Here is a 15,233-nt window from a genome sequence, read left to right on the forward strand (position 1 = left end):
TCGGTCTAGCAGAACATTCAAGTACCTGACAATTTTAATTAAATCAACAACTTGTTGACTTTGGTGGGACTGATGATGTGCCTCGACTTAAAGCTGTGTTTAAGTGCTTTGCTGGGTTCAGGTTTGAAATCTTAATTACTATTTATCCTTGTATATTCTAAATCTGGTAAATGTGGAGAAAGCTGAAAGTGATACCACCCATAACATGAATGCCACTAAACTTGTTTTGAAAGAAACAGGTAATTGCTGCCCAAGACAAAAAACGAACCATCTGTTTTGAGTAAAAACATGCTTTATGGCTTCCTCTCCTCGCTCACTTAGGACACTCTGCCATTTCTGTATTTTGCCTTGCTCATCTCCAATTCTCTTCCATTTGTTTTTCTTCCTTGTTTCACTGTTCTGGGAACTGGAGTTAAAAGGAAAGCAGAGCCCCTTTGAATCTGCAGCGCACTGAATTAACCAGGACAAGCAGCCCTCCCCCTCTCCCAGTCCTGCTGTTTGCCAGCTGAGTGATAACATCAACAGTGCCCTTGTTCCTTGCTCTGTCCCACGAGTTTTCTCTCTCTTTTTTCCTTTTTTTTTTTTTTTTTTTTTTTTTTTTTTTTTTTTAACCTGTCACTAGCTTTAATTTCACATGCACCAGTGAACCACTGGTGCTCGATCTAAGCACCACACAAGAAAAGCTTTTATGCAGGCTGCAACCTGAGCTCCTGCAAACACATTGCGAGCTTCCAGCTGGTCAAGGTGCAGCTCTGCTCTCGTTTCCTTTTATCAGGGAGCTGCAGGGGACTGTACTAAGCAGACTATTTACTCTTGTCTGTATGCAGCCTTGCTGGCCTGTGTTATCAGGGGCAACACTTTAAATTGGAGGTTGCCACCCAGTAACTAAACATGAGATAAGTTCTTGTGCCTAAAAATTACTTGTTCTTTGCAGAATATTGTAAGACCATGGGTGGATAATGCACTGTTCATTTAACAAAATGAGCTGGCAGAAGTCAAGCAGCAGAAGGTTTTCTACACTGATACCAAGTCTCCCCATTCATTTTTAACCCTTCTTGGCTGCATAGCTATGGATCCAACATGGGAAAAAAAAAAAAAAAGAAAAAAAAAAGAAAAAAAAAAAAAAAAAAGAGTAGAGTGCCAGGATCTAGCTTCCCAAAGGAACATCACAGGCTATGTTAGAAAGGCATAAACATCAGCCTTGATGCTGCTTCCTTACTGCTTGGTGTTTGAAAGAGGACTTTGAAAAGCAGTCCAACCCTCAGCAAAAGCTGGCACAGAAAATTAACTCTCTACAGTGAGCAGGAAGGTGAGAAAGACCAAACATCATGAAAAGACCAAAAGGAGCAGAAGAAAATGACATGCAATGTGCAGGAAGAATACAAAAAGGGCTGCTTCCTTTAGGGTTTATTCACTGCTGTATGTTACTGGTAATAAGAAGTCATTTTTGGAAGGGGGTGGCTATGACTTCAATTGTGCCTCCACAACAAACTGAGGTGACTGTTTCTCCTTCTTGGTGGCTGTGAAGGAGATCAGCAGAACTCTGTCTTAGCCTCTGATGTGAGGCACAAGTCCAAGCCTCTGTCCTCTTATTTACTTACCTTTTGTTGACACTCTGCATATTTAGCAAAGAAACATAAATGTCTTTGCAATGTGTGGACATGATAGGCACTTTCTCGCTCAGTAGGGTATCCCCTGGGAGTTCTCATCTAGTATGCAGCCTTCTGCATTACTCCAGCTTGGGAAAAATTATAGAGCTCTCTCTTTCATTGTAACCATGTCATGTAAAGCATCTGAATATGCCACCCTCTGAGATGTGCCAGCTCCAAGAACCTCATTCAGATGTTTCAGATATGATAATGACCCATTTAAAGTACTAATCAAAATTAGATGACTTTCATATCTCCCTCAGCTTTAGAAAAGAATAAATACAGGCCAAATATAAATTTCATATTGCTTGATAAAACTTCTGCAGGAGGGAATTCTACAGAGGGTGTAGAGACCAGACATTTCTGAGCACATGAAAGAACCTAAAGCAGGACTTTGAAGTTTGACCTTCAGAGTGTATAATGATGCACTAGATGACAAAGGTGATAAATACCACAGGGTGAGACAAGATGTATTTAAGTGAGCATTTTTAGCCCCTCTTTGGCATACTTTTCAGACATGCTTCTTATAAGAAGTATTTTCAAATTTATTATCACAGCTATTCAGTGGCATTATTCTTTAAAATACTGCTTTCTTTTCCTCCATGCAGAGCAGCACACCACCAGTTATTTTATAGTCACATCCACTTCAGCGGTGTCATTTCCATTATAGCAGTGGAAAGGCCTGAGAAAGCTGAAGTGACAGTCAATACTTTTCTGAGAATGATGGGCCAAACATGTTCTTCTGAGCATTATGCTAAAATCAATGGATGAACTAATTGGCTAGACATTACCATGAAAACTGGAATTCTAATTTCTTATTTTCCAGACTAAAAATTGCTCTTGCTTTCTCCTTCTGGATCATAGAATAGATGAGTTGGAAGGAACTTCTGGAGGTGCGTAGCCTGACCTCCCACTTCTTTTTACCCTCTCATCAGCTGTTTATGTACATTGATAAGATCCCTCTGAACTTTCCCTTCTCCAGCCTGAATGGTCTCAGCCTTCTCAGCCTCTCCTTCTAGGGCACATGCTCTCTTCATCATCTTCATGGCCCTTCATTGGACTCTCTTTGGTGTGTCCATTTCTCGTATTGAGGAGGCTAGAACATGACACACTGCTCAGATGTGGTGCCACCAGTGATGAGCAAAGGGGAAGGATCACCTCCCTGAGTCTGTTGGCAACACTGCTATCAACCTTTCCTCCTTCAGTATTTCTGAATGTTCACTCTGTCCCAAGACCTGGGTCATTAATGACGTGTAAGATGGTGTGTAAAGTCCTGCTAAAGTCAAGATAAACACCCACTGTTACCTCCTCAACCACCATGACATTTCTTTCATTGTAGAAGGCTATCAGGTCAAGCACAATTTCCTCTTTGCAAATCCATATGGATTACTCCCAGCCATTTCCATGTTTTTCATATGTTTGGAAATATTTTCCAGGATTATTTGCTCCATCACCTTTCCTGTGATCAAGGTGAGGTTGACTGGACTGTAGTTCCCTAGATCCTCCTTCTCACTTCTTGAAGACAGTGACATTTTTGCTCTCTTCCTCAGGAACCTTTCCCAATTGCCATGACATTTGAAAGATAATGAAATATTGTCTAAGATAACAATTGATAATGGCCTTATAGCAACATTGGCCAGCTTCCTTGTGGGTGCATCCCATCAGAGCCCACTGACTTGTGTCTGTCTGGTGTGTTTACATGTTTCCTAAATGATCCTCCTCCAGCAAGGGAAAGCCTATCCTAGTCTTTCTCAGGGACCTGGAATAGCTGAAAGCTAATACCAGTAAAGACCAAAGTGAAGAAGAGATTCGGTACCTCATACTGTTGACTATCTTGACCTTTGTCACCAGCTGCCCTGTCCCATTCAGCAGAAGGCCCACGTGTTTCCTAGTCTTCCCTCTGCTGCTGAGAAGACTTGTAAAAGACCTTCTTGTTGCCTTGTATATCCCCCACCAGATTTAGCTCTAGGTGAGCTTTGACTTTCCTAGCCCCATCTCTGCATGCTCCAGCAGTATCTATAGGTTGTGATCCTTTTTGTCTCACTTCCTCCTCTCAGTATCCAGAACCCCACCATCTCATGGCCACATAGCCAAAGCTGCACCTGGCCTTCGCATTCCTAAGTAGTTTTTCGACTTGTGCAAGCATGAGGTTCAGAATAACACTTCCCCTCATCAGCTCTTGTTTCTGAACTGCATAATCCTCAGTGGGTGAAGGCAGCCAGATCTCCTCAGGGAAGTCCCAGAAATAAGGCAAACCTTACAGGCACTTGTCACAGACAGGGAGCATGGTGAAGGCAAGGTGGGTTTCTCCACATTCCTTACTCCCTGTATGGGATTTTGGTTCAAGGATCCAGCACAGCAGAACAAAATGATATCGCATAATTCATGCTGCCCATGTATGGCATGAAGCTTTTTCTGAAAGCCACTCTGGCACCCCAGTAAGGTTGTTTTGGCACTGGCCCCATGCCCCAGGTGCTTGCTTCACAAACTGCTCTATGTAACAGGAACTTGCTAGGCTGGGAAAGGGTGAGACATGGCACAGGTGTTTTGAAGACCTTTAGGTAAAAGAACAGACAAATCTGACATCCCAGGAGCTTTGCAGTGCTCATGTCAGGGACCAATACTAATACACTGAGAGCACATTTGAAATTCCGAGGCTTTCACTTGTTGGATCAATTCAATCTTTGTTATGTAGAATTGTGTGTGCTCTGCATGAACGCTTGGTGGTGGAAAAGTGGAGGGCTGCTGAACTATGAGATGCAAAAGGCCAGTTTCCAGAAATAAACTCACAATGGATGTTGTGATTGTCTGAGGAAGAGGACCCAGCCTTGCATCCGGATCCCTGCCCAGTGCAGAATGCATGTACCAATTGAAGAGAACTCTCTGAGGACACCATAAAGGCTTTCCAAACTGAGTGCTGCAGGAGATGGGCATTGAATAGTCCATTGGAGATTACAACCAGAACTTCCTTCATACTCCAAGATAGAAGTTACCATGTTACACCTGTTAACACTGGTATTTCTGCATGAGCTTGAGACTCAGTCCTTCCTCCTTACTGTTCTTTTCCAACCACTTTCAAGCTACTTTTCCCAACTGTCAAATGTTCTCAACTTTTCTGTCCTCTCTCTGTAACTGAAGACACTTGATTTCCTCATCTAGTGCCATAACATAGAGTCTAACTTTTGAGTCTTTGCCTGATATAAGCTCACATCAAAAAACACCTGCCTATGTGGAAATAAATTTCTAGTTGTGTAGTTTGCCTAACCTAAGTTCCTGAATTGCACTCACTGCCAGACCCTTGGTGAAGCAATACCACTGTGATGAGGATGTTACAGGGGGCACTAGTTCTCACTTGTTTGCCACACTTCTCATCAAGGCACTCAGACACAAACCTACATGCCCTACTGAGTCATTTATGTTTTGGGAATGTCCTCTGTGCCCTGGCTGAAGTCATTCTTAACTCCCTCTGAGTGCTAGCACAACAAGTGATGTGCTTTCTGTAGAGGGCATGCTACAGGAGCGGTAATGTAAGATGTTCTCCCCAGTTCTCAGGCTTTGAATTGTGTGGAGGAAAAAGCTTTTACTCCCTGCTTATATCTTTGGGGCAAGTGTGTTTTTTTTTCTGCCTGGGGACCCAATGTAACGTGCATCTGATCTGGGATATCTGCAGGCCTGGCAATATGGGGTCCCTGTGGGTCCAGTGCAGCCCATGGAGCTCAGCTAAAAGATCAGTACAGGTGTATAACCATGCTCATAATTTTTACACATGCTTATCCTTTTCTATCTAAGGTATGAAAGATGATTTAACAGTGCAACTAGTGAATAGTTTTGTACTCCCTATGTTGTTCAAGGCTCAGTCATTTCTTCCAGATTATGCAAAACACTCCAAAATATCATTGATTTCCTTTTGAATGCCTCATATTTTATTTCTTAATTATTTTACGTGCCTCCTGTTAGTTAGCCATGACTAGCTTGCACATGTTTGTGGATTGCACTGATTGCACTGTAACACGCACATACCTGAATAATACATGGCATGATTAATGGTGAGCTCTTCCTGAACACAAGCTCTGCTGATGGAGAGATTGAGTGCAGCTATCTGGGTGACCTAAATTGCTTCACGAGCCGTGGCTGCTAAGAGAGAGTGAATAAGTGAAGGCATTATGAAATCATGTTTTCCTTTGTGGTAGCTAAAAATGGATCCAGCAAAATAATACAGACTCCAGGCTTGCTGTGGGGTGTGGTGAATTTGTATATTTGCAGTTTCTCACAGGAATGGAGTAAAAATATCCCTTCTCTGAAGGGCTACTTTACTGAATAGTAAGAGGATTGAGCAAGAGCTCTATCATCTTGCTGAAGGAAACATTTCCTAGTTGTGTTTGCCCTCTGCCAATGGACATTTTCTCAACTGTTTCATACCAAAAGGTTTGCGGTAACAGTCACTGTGTACTCCAGGCCCCCTGCCAATGGACATTTTCTCAACTGTTTCATACTAAAAGGTTTGCGGTAACAGTCACTGTGTACTGCAGGTACACACAGCCACAGCTCGCTCACTGTGCCATATGCCTGCTGGCAGCCCCTGGCCCCCAGCATCGGCAGAAACAGAGGAGCTGCATTGAAAGAACAGGCCAGAAAGCTCTGAGCATCCTGAATTGTCACTGATAATGTGATGGACCATCATGTTTCAGGTCTTTGGAAGAATTTTCTGCACCCGAAGGATACAAAATATAGTGACTGTTGTAGTTAGATCAGGATTTATCGCCTCTTAGTTAAAAATACAAAGGAAAACAGGATTACATCTAACATAGTAAGCAAGCACTCTATGGCTTTGCACCTAGAGTTGTACACTTGTTTTTTCTTGTTTACAGTCAGTATACATATGAGGCCCTTAACTGGTTAAGAAAAGTGCCAAGGAGTAAAGAGAATTTTCAAAGCATCATTTTGAGATACTGGCAGTGTGTGTGTGTGTGTGTGTGTGTGTGTGTGTTTTGGAATATCCTAAATTCTCAAAAACAAACAAACAAGCCACCAAAATTATCAAAGACATTTAGATACATCTCCTATTATACCAGGGAATTTTGATAGCACCTACCATGGACTGGGGAAGTTGTCAACCAAGTAAATGGGGAATTAAAAGGCTGTATTCCCATTTCACATTTTCTGCCCTAAGCAAAAACTAAGGTTCGGCACCCTTAAATTTGTATTGCTGAGTGTTCTTACGATTGTGGTAGCTCAGCTGCAGCAAAATCAGTCATCCTCAGAAGAGCACTGTTAGCTAGGTCTATAGCTTGTGTAACTCTAGAAAAGACCTTTGAACATTTTATTTCCAGCATCCCAGTTGATGAGTGTGTAGAATTCACTTGGGTTTATGGGACACTGAGGGGATCCCTACAGTGCCAAATCCAATATTAGGCCACCTAGTCATGGTCATTCTTGTTCCTTTCAGAAAGCAGTTTTTGCATTTGTTTTTATTCCTTCTGGAAAAAGATCAAATTGTGGTCTTCTCCTTTGGCTGAAGTGATAGAGTGGGGTTAGCAGTGGACATAGATTATGCTGCTACATTTTAGAAGAAAGCTCTCAAAATTGTCAATTATTTCAAAACCATTGAAACGAAACATTTCAGCATTTCTAGCTTTCTGATGTTGTACAAAATATAAAAATCCATTCATATCCATTCAATATCCATGGTGAAAATTTTCTTTTCCTAAGATGAATATTTTATTTTCTGATATACAAGTGTTGACTGTCTTGCCAGTGTGATGTGTCCCATATAAATAATTAGCAATCCTGTGATTATTTGCAATTTAAGAACGTCAATACTGTGAAGAGTTCATCAGTGTGACCTTTCTCTTTGGCTCACTGCCTAATTAGGAACATTCCTCTGATCATCTTCCACATCAGCAGGCTTTGGTGCTTCTGTTATGTAAACACATGTGGAAGTGGCTATACATATCAAAGTGATTATTAAATCATTAATGTCTGCAATCCCCAGAAATGTTTGTGTTGCTCATATTCATTTTAATTTCTAACTAGACAGTGTTAATTAGGGGAAATCCATGATACTGTAATTGGACTGTCTGCTTTTCTCTTACAGTGATGAAACTCTCCTAGGAAAGTCACTGAGGAATTCTGAAGAGAAATTGCTCCTAGTGAGCCATGCATACAATGGAATGGATAGAGATATGATAAAATCATCATTTAATGATTTAGAAAGTGATTCATGTTTTAATGTTTTTTATTGGTCTGCATCTGTCTGTCTATTCTTTCACAAACCCACATTGCTCTGCAAAAAGGGACAGGTATTCCAGTTCTTCAGAAGGGAAGAGAGTTTGCATGTGGTTGTGTTTTTTTTCAGGTTGTTTGTAGTGTTTTTAGATTGCATTAACTTTTTATTGGTTGATAGATCAGAAATTGGATGAGGGAAGCAAATGGGTCTGCCAAAAAGAATAAATAAATGAGAATTAATAAAAGAAAAGAGGAGAAATGTTGATGAATTTCATAGTTCTCTTACATGCTTGGATCTCTTCAAAGAATGAATCTTATCAAAAAGAGACTGGAAATATTTGTCATTGTGAACTGCACTCTTATTGATTTATTTTAAAGCTAGGTTCAAATCCATATAACCATTTGGTGACATAATGCACTTTCCCTCCAGCACTGCTAATACAGAAGCATTGAAAGAATAGTGGAAGCCTGCCCAGAATATTAAATATTGAATGCATGTCTATAGATTCACATATGGTATTTATGATCAGGAACCCAAACCAAAATTCTCAGAATTTTGAACTACCAGCAACAGGAGACAGACTGCAAGGAGGAGTTTTATCCTGCATTTCTGCAAAAAATGGACCACCGGATGCCTCTGAATTTGGCCTTTCTCAACCACATGTAGTATGAATCCCTGTTAACTTTCAAATATCTTTGTCCCACACTTGTATTGAGGCATTAAAATATGACCCTTTTTTTTTTTTTTTTTCCGGAACTGGAAGAACTTTCACAACAGTTCATGCCTTTAATGAGGGCTATGGTTGAGAAATTAAGTTGCAGATTAAGGTATCTAGCAGTATTTTGAAAGTGTTGGCTTTGTTTTAACTTGGTGCTTGTTCACTTTACTATAGTTATCTGTCATTACTTTATATCTCATAGAACGCAAACTGCTTTCAATGCAAATATATTTTTATTTCATGTTTGTGCAACATCAAGCAGTGTGGGCACTTCTGGGCACAGTCTGGGCACATGTGATTTCAAGGCATGTATGGTGCAGAGAGCAGCAACCTATGGCTTTGGGTATAATTTGAGTTTTATTGACATGTTAGCCACAGCACAAAGCCTGGTACAAAGTAGATGGCTGCCTGGTTGATTCACAAAAGTATCGAAAGTTGTTGCAGTTACACGTTTTGTCATTCACAGCTTTTAATCTTTGCCAGTTTAGTTGATTTTTCTTCCTCAGAAAGTACGTGTGTTTTCTAAAGCCAACAAAAGAAGACTACAAAACTAACCAGTTCAAAAGACTTCAGAGAAAGAATTGAATTTATAATAAAGAGAGAAGAGTCCTTAGGTCTGAAGAGCAGAGGAAAAGAGCTGAAATGCTCTCAGAAAGCCACTAGTTAATTCTTATTAGACTATAATACAAGGGATTAAAGTGATTTTTAATAGCCTGTTATTATTACAAGCCTTTATTTCTGTAATAAAATAGACCATTATTCTCTCTGTACAAATCCTCACATGACATAATGTCACATATGTCAAAATGTTTTTCTCCACTCCTTTGATCAGCAATTCGCTTTTAAAATTATCTCCTCTCAGCTCCTTTGATCACCTTTGACCGACTGCTACAGCAAGGAGCACTAGCACATTGAGAAAAGCAGGAGAAATCTCAGGATACAAAACATATTTATATGAAATGCAATGTAGACATATCTCTAAAGCAGAAAGTCAAAATAAAAGATATATATGCTAGTGCAAGGAGCAGAAGCAAGCAAAATTGTCTAGTGTCTCTCTGGTGCTGCAATTCATACATTGCCTTGGGGTTTCAACAAACAGCATGAACCTTGGTGGCTAGAAATCAATAATATAGATTTCATCTGCAAACAGATGCAATCTCTGCCCCTTTATGGGAGGAGCAGCTAATACCTCAGGCAAATACAGTGCATGACTTTCAGGTGCGCCTAGCATTTCCATGGGGAGCATTGCATAACGTTGCTAACAGCTTTATTTTCATAATAAACCCAATGAAATAATCCAAGGGAAAAGAATGCTGGGGGAGGACAAATTCAGGAGCAAAGCATAAAATAACTGATTCCTAAACAGTTTATGAAAATCATGTAAGTAAGACTTTAGGAAATGTTAACAGAAGAGTATCATTTACCAGAGAGGATAGCGGGGTATATGACACCCCTTGAGCTACCAACAAATCATGGGCTTTGTTTTAAAGTATTCTATGGATTTTTATTTCCTAGCCACTTTTATTTCAGCCTGATATTGCCTCCCTCCCTTCTCTCCCTTCTTCCCAGTGTTGTTTTTTTCTTTTTGTTTCTGTCTTTCTTTCTTCCCCTATTTTTCCCTATATTTATCTTGTGGATACAAATATTTACCCTTTAATATCTACAGGTGATTTCTCCATTTTGATGTAGTTTTCATTTCTTTCTCCTCAGTTTTCCACCTGGAAATAAAGATAGTGTTTCTTAATAGCCTGATTGGAAGTTAAAAAGTTCCTGGATGATTTAAGAGTGCTTCATAACAGACATAAAAGCAGCGATAAAACAATAGTTATGGAGAGGACATATATCTGTTAGAAAAAAAAAGATATCTACAGGTGAAATTGCCTTTACTTTCCTGTTTGATGCAAGCCATGTCTAACATGTTTTATCATGGTACATGTAAATCACAAGACCTGTCTTTTTTTTTTTTTTTTCTTTTTACTATAGTACAATTGTGAAAACTGCAAACAGATTAAGACTTTTGTTCCAAAGTGTCTTTCACTTCGTTACACATTAATAGCTGCAGTAGTTGTACATTCACATATTAAGATATTATCCAATTTTAGAGTTAATATGAAAGCTTCCTTTTCAATGCATTACCTCTGAAAGTAGCAGCATAAAATTTTCCTGGAGACAAATAAATGAATCTTTATATAGCACTCCAATGGCTTATAAGTTATTTCTCTGACTGGAATGTTAACAGATATTACACTTCAATATTAACAGACTATAGAATGTGCATTCATATGTTGAGGTTTTAAGACTGATGGGGTAATGTGCCTACACTCAGTAGAACAGTCTTTTACATTAATGAGAAAACGAGAGCTCTCTAAACCCTTGTCACAACAGTTCTGGTCCTTACCTGTAAAAAAAAAAAAAAAAAAAAAAAAAAAAAGTTACATATTGGATACCCCTTCAAAATATTTATTGTTCTTTGAAATTCACTTGAAAAAGTTATAACAAATTATGTTCAACTTTTAAATGGGATTTGTTTTTGTTGTTGTTGTCATTCTAAATTCATAAACAGTTCTAAATGTATTTCTCTTTGGGCTGGATGTACTCTGGGTGTACTGCTTCCTCCACTATGTACTGTGATGTTTCGTTTTGACCTGCAGTTGTTCCTCCTGGCAAATATATATTGATTGCACAGATTTGTAACTTAGGGGAAAGAGTCAAAAAATTTGGTGGGAAAATTTATTCAGTACTTTTGTGAAAAACACGAACTCAGTAAAACTCGCATTTTTTATTTCTGTTGGAAGATTTTTTATCAGCCTTACCATTTTGATATCTACATTTGTGTACACTAATGACTCACACATCCTTTCCCTGCCAATTTTCAACACCTTTACTATTGTTTTCACAAACGGCTCTTTCCTCTTTCATTCTGAAATATACAAAGGCAGTTGTAATCAATCCTTGCCTTGACTTTCCTTGCCTTTCCAACAATAGCTTTGTTTTTTGGCTTAAGGCCCAGGTCTTTTCTGAGATAGTAGCAAACCACTTGATCTTTCAGATTTGTCTCCTGTGTTGTGCTGTATCAAAGGGATATACCAAATGTCACCACGGCTCAGTTAGCACCATCTTAAACTGCAGGTTGAGAGTTTAAAATGACCTTAAGAAAACAGACTGAAAGCAGCAGCGAAGAAGTTGTACTAGACAGCCACACTCTCCGTAAGTTAATCAGTGCATCAAATGCTGAGTTTATCTTTAACTAATCTGTCTATTCCTAAGGAAGTACATATACATTTTACACTTCCTCTCCATATCAAGATATAACTGTTATCCCATATTTCCTAAGCTCAATCTAGCAACCCAACTTTTTTTTCCCACATGGGGATTTTCTGCCAATTAATATCCTGTTTCCACAGTATTTCTTCTGGGAAATTTTGCATTTGAAATATTTTGGGTTTGCCATACTCAGGCTACTTCCAGCCACACATTTTTGGGGATTTTCAGAAATAGTAGCCACTCTGACCAAAAAGTTATATCTCAATAAAAGACTGAAAATAAAATAAAAAATCACAACCCCTCCCTAAAAATGTCAGTAGCATTATGGGTTCAGATACTGAATTCATGATGACCTGTTAAATTATGAATGTCGTCTGAAGGTAGGATTCCTCTTGTTTAACTTTAACTTGCCAAAGGATAGTAGTCTAGTCTAATGTAGTCATCTAGCCCCCTGATGCAATCAGCAATGAAACATAGGTAGCTCCAGAAATGATTCATTCCTAATAGTATTCCTAATCTTTAGATAGATGGGATGTGTCACTGACACTGGGGTGAGTAGCCTCGGCTAGGGGGGTTAAAGACAGGTGAGATGTGTTGTGCTGCTGGATATTGTTTGTGTTAGCCTGCCCCAGTAACAAAGCAGCACGCCTTAGCTGTAAACTGCCTACAGGCTAGGCTGCATCACTCCTCGATGGGAACACCTGGACAGCCACGGCAGCTCAAGGACAAGAGCTGGCACGTTACACTGCTGAGGCCTCATCATGTGGTTGAACCCTCAGTACCAGCATCTGTTTGTAAAAGTGGCTCTGAGATACTTCTGATAAAGAGAGTTATGACTCCGCAAGGTCGTGAGTGCTTTTGAAATGTTACACCATTTCAAGGAGCTCAGGCTATTACCGAATACCTTTGCAGCCCTCCTCTTGGCCATAGTAGCATGTGGCTCTTTCTACCTGAAGGTACCACCATTAATTAATTAGTGAATCACACTGGCAACCTTTGAGCCTGAGAAGAAAAACATCATATAAAAGCAATGTCTAGTCCTAAAGACTTCGTTAAAATGGTTTCTCACATCAGCTCTGTTTTACCTCAGAAGCTCAGCAGCCTCATGCACAATAACAGACCCATCCTTACTATCCATAATGAATTCAAATAGTCCAGGTGATCTCTCACTTTATCCATGATGCATTTTTCTTGTATCCCCCCACACAATTGAAAATCCCATCACCACAACTACATCTTATTCTTTCCACAGTCCGGGAGCTTTCTGGTTCACCTCATCCTTGCATTTTTAACTGAGAATTCTTATTGAACTGATTTCGTTTTCACTTTCTTCACCTATGCTGTCTTTTCTCTTACCTGTGATGGATTTGGTGCTATGCTGAATACTTCTCCCTATGGACAACATCCACTTGGTTGAGTGTTTTGTGTTTCCTGTTTGTCATCTTTCTCTCCATTTGATTTCACTCAGAACTGCACGTATTTACTTCCTCCTCTGATAGAATTTGTTTACTTCACTTAATGTTTCATACTTCGTTGTAGTGGCAAAATTGTAATCCTGATTATTCATCCACCAACAGATCATCCCCAGCTGTCTTTGAGTTCAGCCACAACAAAAAGAAGCACAAGAGAAAGCTGCAGGAAATGAACATCATGGGATTCTTAATAATGAGGATATTTGTAGTGAGCAATGTTTTTGTTTTGCTGTCATGGCCAGGATCTTATCGTGCTACATACAATGTACACCTACTACAAAACACAGCACTTGCCCATGGCCAGACGCACCACGTGATGTAAGTCCTTTGAAACACTCATGCGTCCTCCACTGAACCATGAGCTTGGATGAAGACCAGGCTTGAAGCAAAATGTAAAGTGGACAACAACTGGCATCCTTCTTTTTCTTGTCCAGAATCAATATCTGAACAGTTGAAAATGTTTGAATGTTTTTATCTGGATCATAACTTTGTTTAGAGAACCATGAAAAAGGTTTTCATCAAAAGATTAGAGGTGATTTTTTTCCCTGATAAATACATAAAAGAATGTTGATTAAAATCAAGAGTCGTTGGTTAGCATTTGTTTTGATGAGAGGCAAGCTGTGTCTTTCCAGAAAGTTCAGGAGATACCTTTCAGCTGGTTCCCAAACAGAACCATTTCAGGTTCATTTATGCTTTCAGTTCTACTCTTGCAAAGCCCGCCTGTTCACTAGAACTGGACTGATTTTTTTTTAATTATTATTATTATTATTATTATTGTTGTTATTGTTATTGTTATTATTATTATTATTATTTGGCCACACTGAAGTTCCTAGAAGGTTTAGACCACATTTTACCTTGAAAAGATTTGTAATTTGCCATTTGCTTTTGCAGTAGCTGCACTCAGAGCTCTTTGCAGACAAATAAAATGTCACACAACAGCTCTGAGAAACTTATTTAAGTGAGCTAAAGACAAGCCAAGGGTGATGTTACAAACAGATGTCAACGATGAAAAGAGGGAAAATAATGAAAAAAAGATACGCTAAGTTATGCAGGAAGGGCTGTGTACATGAAAATGGACGGCAGACTTGGCCTCTAACACAGTAAGCTGCTGCTTAACTATGCACCTTATTCACTTCTCATCTGTTTGCACATTTAGTTTCCTGTTCCTTGGGGTAGGGGCAAACAAAGATTGAACAGAAGGTTATAACTGGAAATATTACTCAGAAAAAAAAAAAAAGACTACAAGAACGAGGATAGATAGAATAGTACCTTGGGTAACATAATCAGCACATGAATGAGAGAAGTGGAAAAGTAAACATAGAAAGGGACCGTCATAGAGGGCACAAGATGAGCAATTCGAACTGGTGAGTAACTGTGGAAGTTGCAAAGGCTCCTACTCACCATGGAGAAAAACAGTGATGCAAGAGGTTGGGTTGACAGGAAGGAGTAAGGACAGCATTCCCATTAGTTTGCTCAGTTGTGCCTGTATCTTTGTATGAGGGGTTACATCTTGGCTCTGGTTGGTTCAGCACTGTTTCATGCTGATCATCATCTGATGAATAATAATGTGTTTTCGTGGCTAGCTGTCAGTGATTACCACCCTCTGCCTCTTGCTGTAGCCAATGAAAAAGAATATAAAACTGTTACACCCATGGGACTGTTGGTTGGCAAACTATGAAATACAAACAACCAAAGCTCTTAGATTTTTTTAAAAACATATTAATCACTGAGGCAATCCAACACCCCTACAAATGTGCAAACTAATTTCACAGGATTTTATATTCTTTGAGGAGTTAAACTGATTTCTGGATATAGATATATGTGACTTATTTTGATCCAGAAGTTGTGTTGTCTTTGAAACTGTTTAGTCATGAAGACCTCCCTGGACTTAACCGCCTCTTACA

Source organism: Aythya marila (assembly GCF_965140915.1).
Source record: "Aythya marila genome assembly, chromosome: 3".
NCBI classification, from domain to species: domain Eukaryota; kingdom Metazoa; phylum Chordata; class Aves; order Anseriformes; family Anatidae; genus Aythya; species Aythya marila.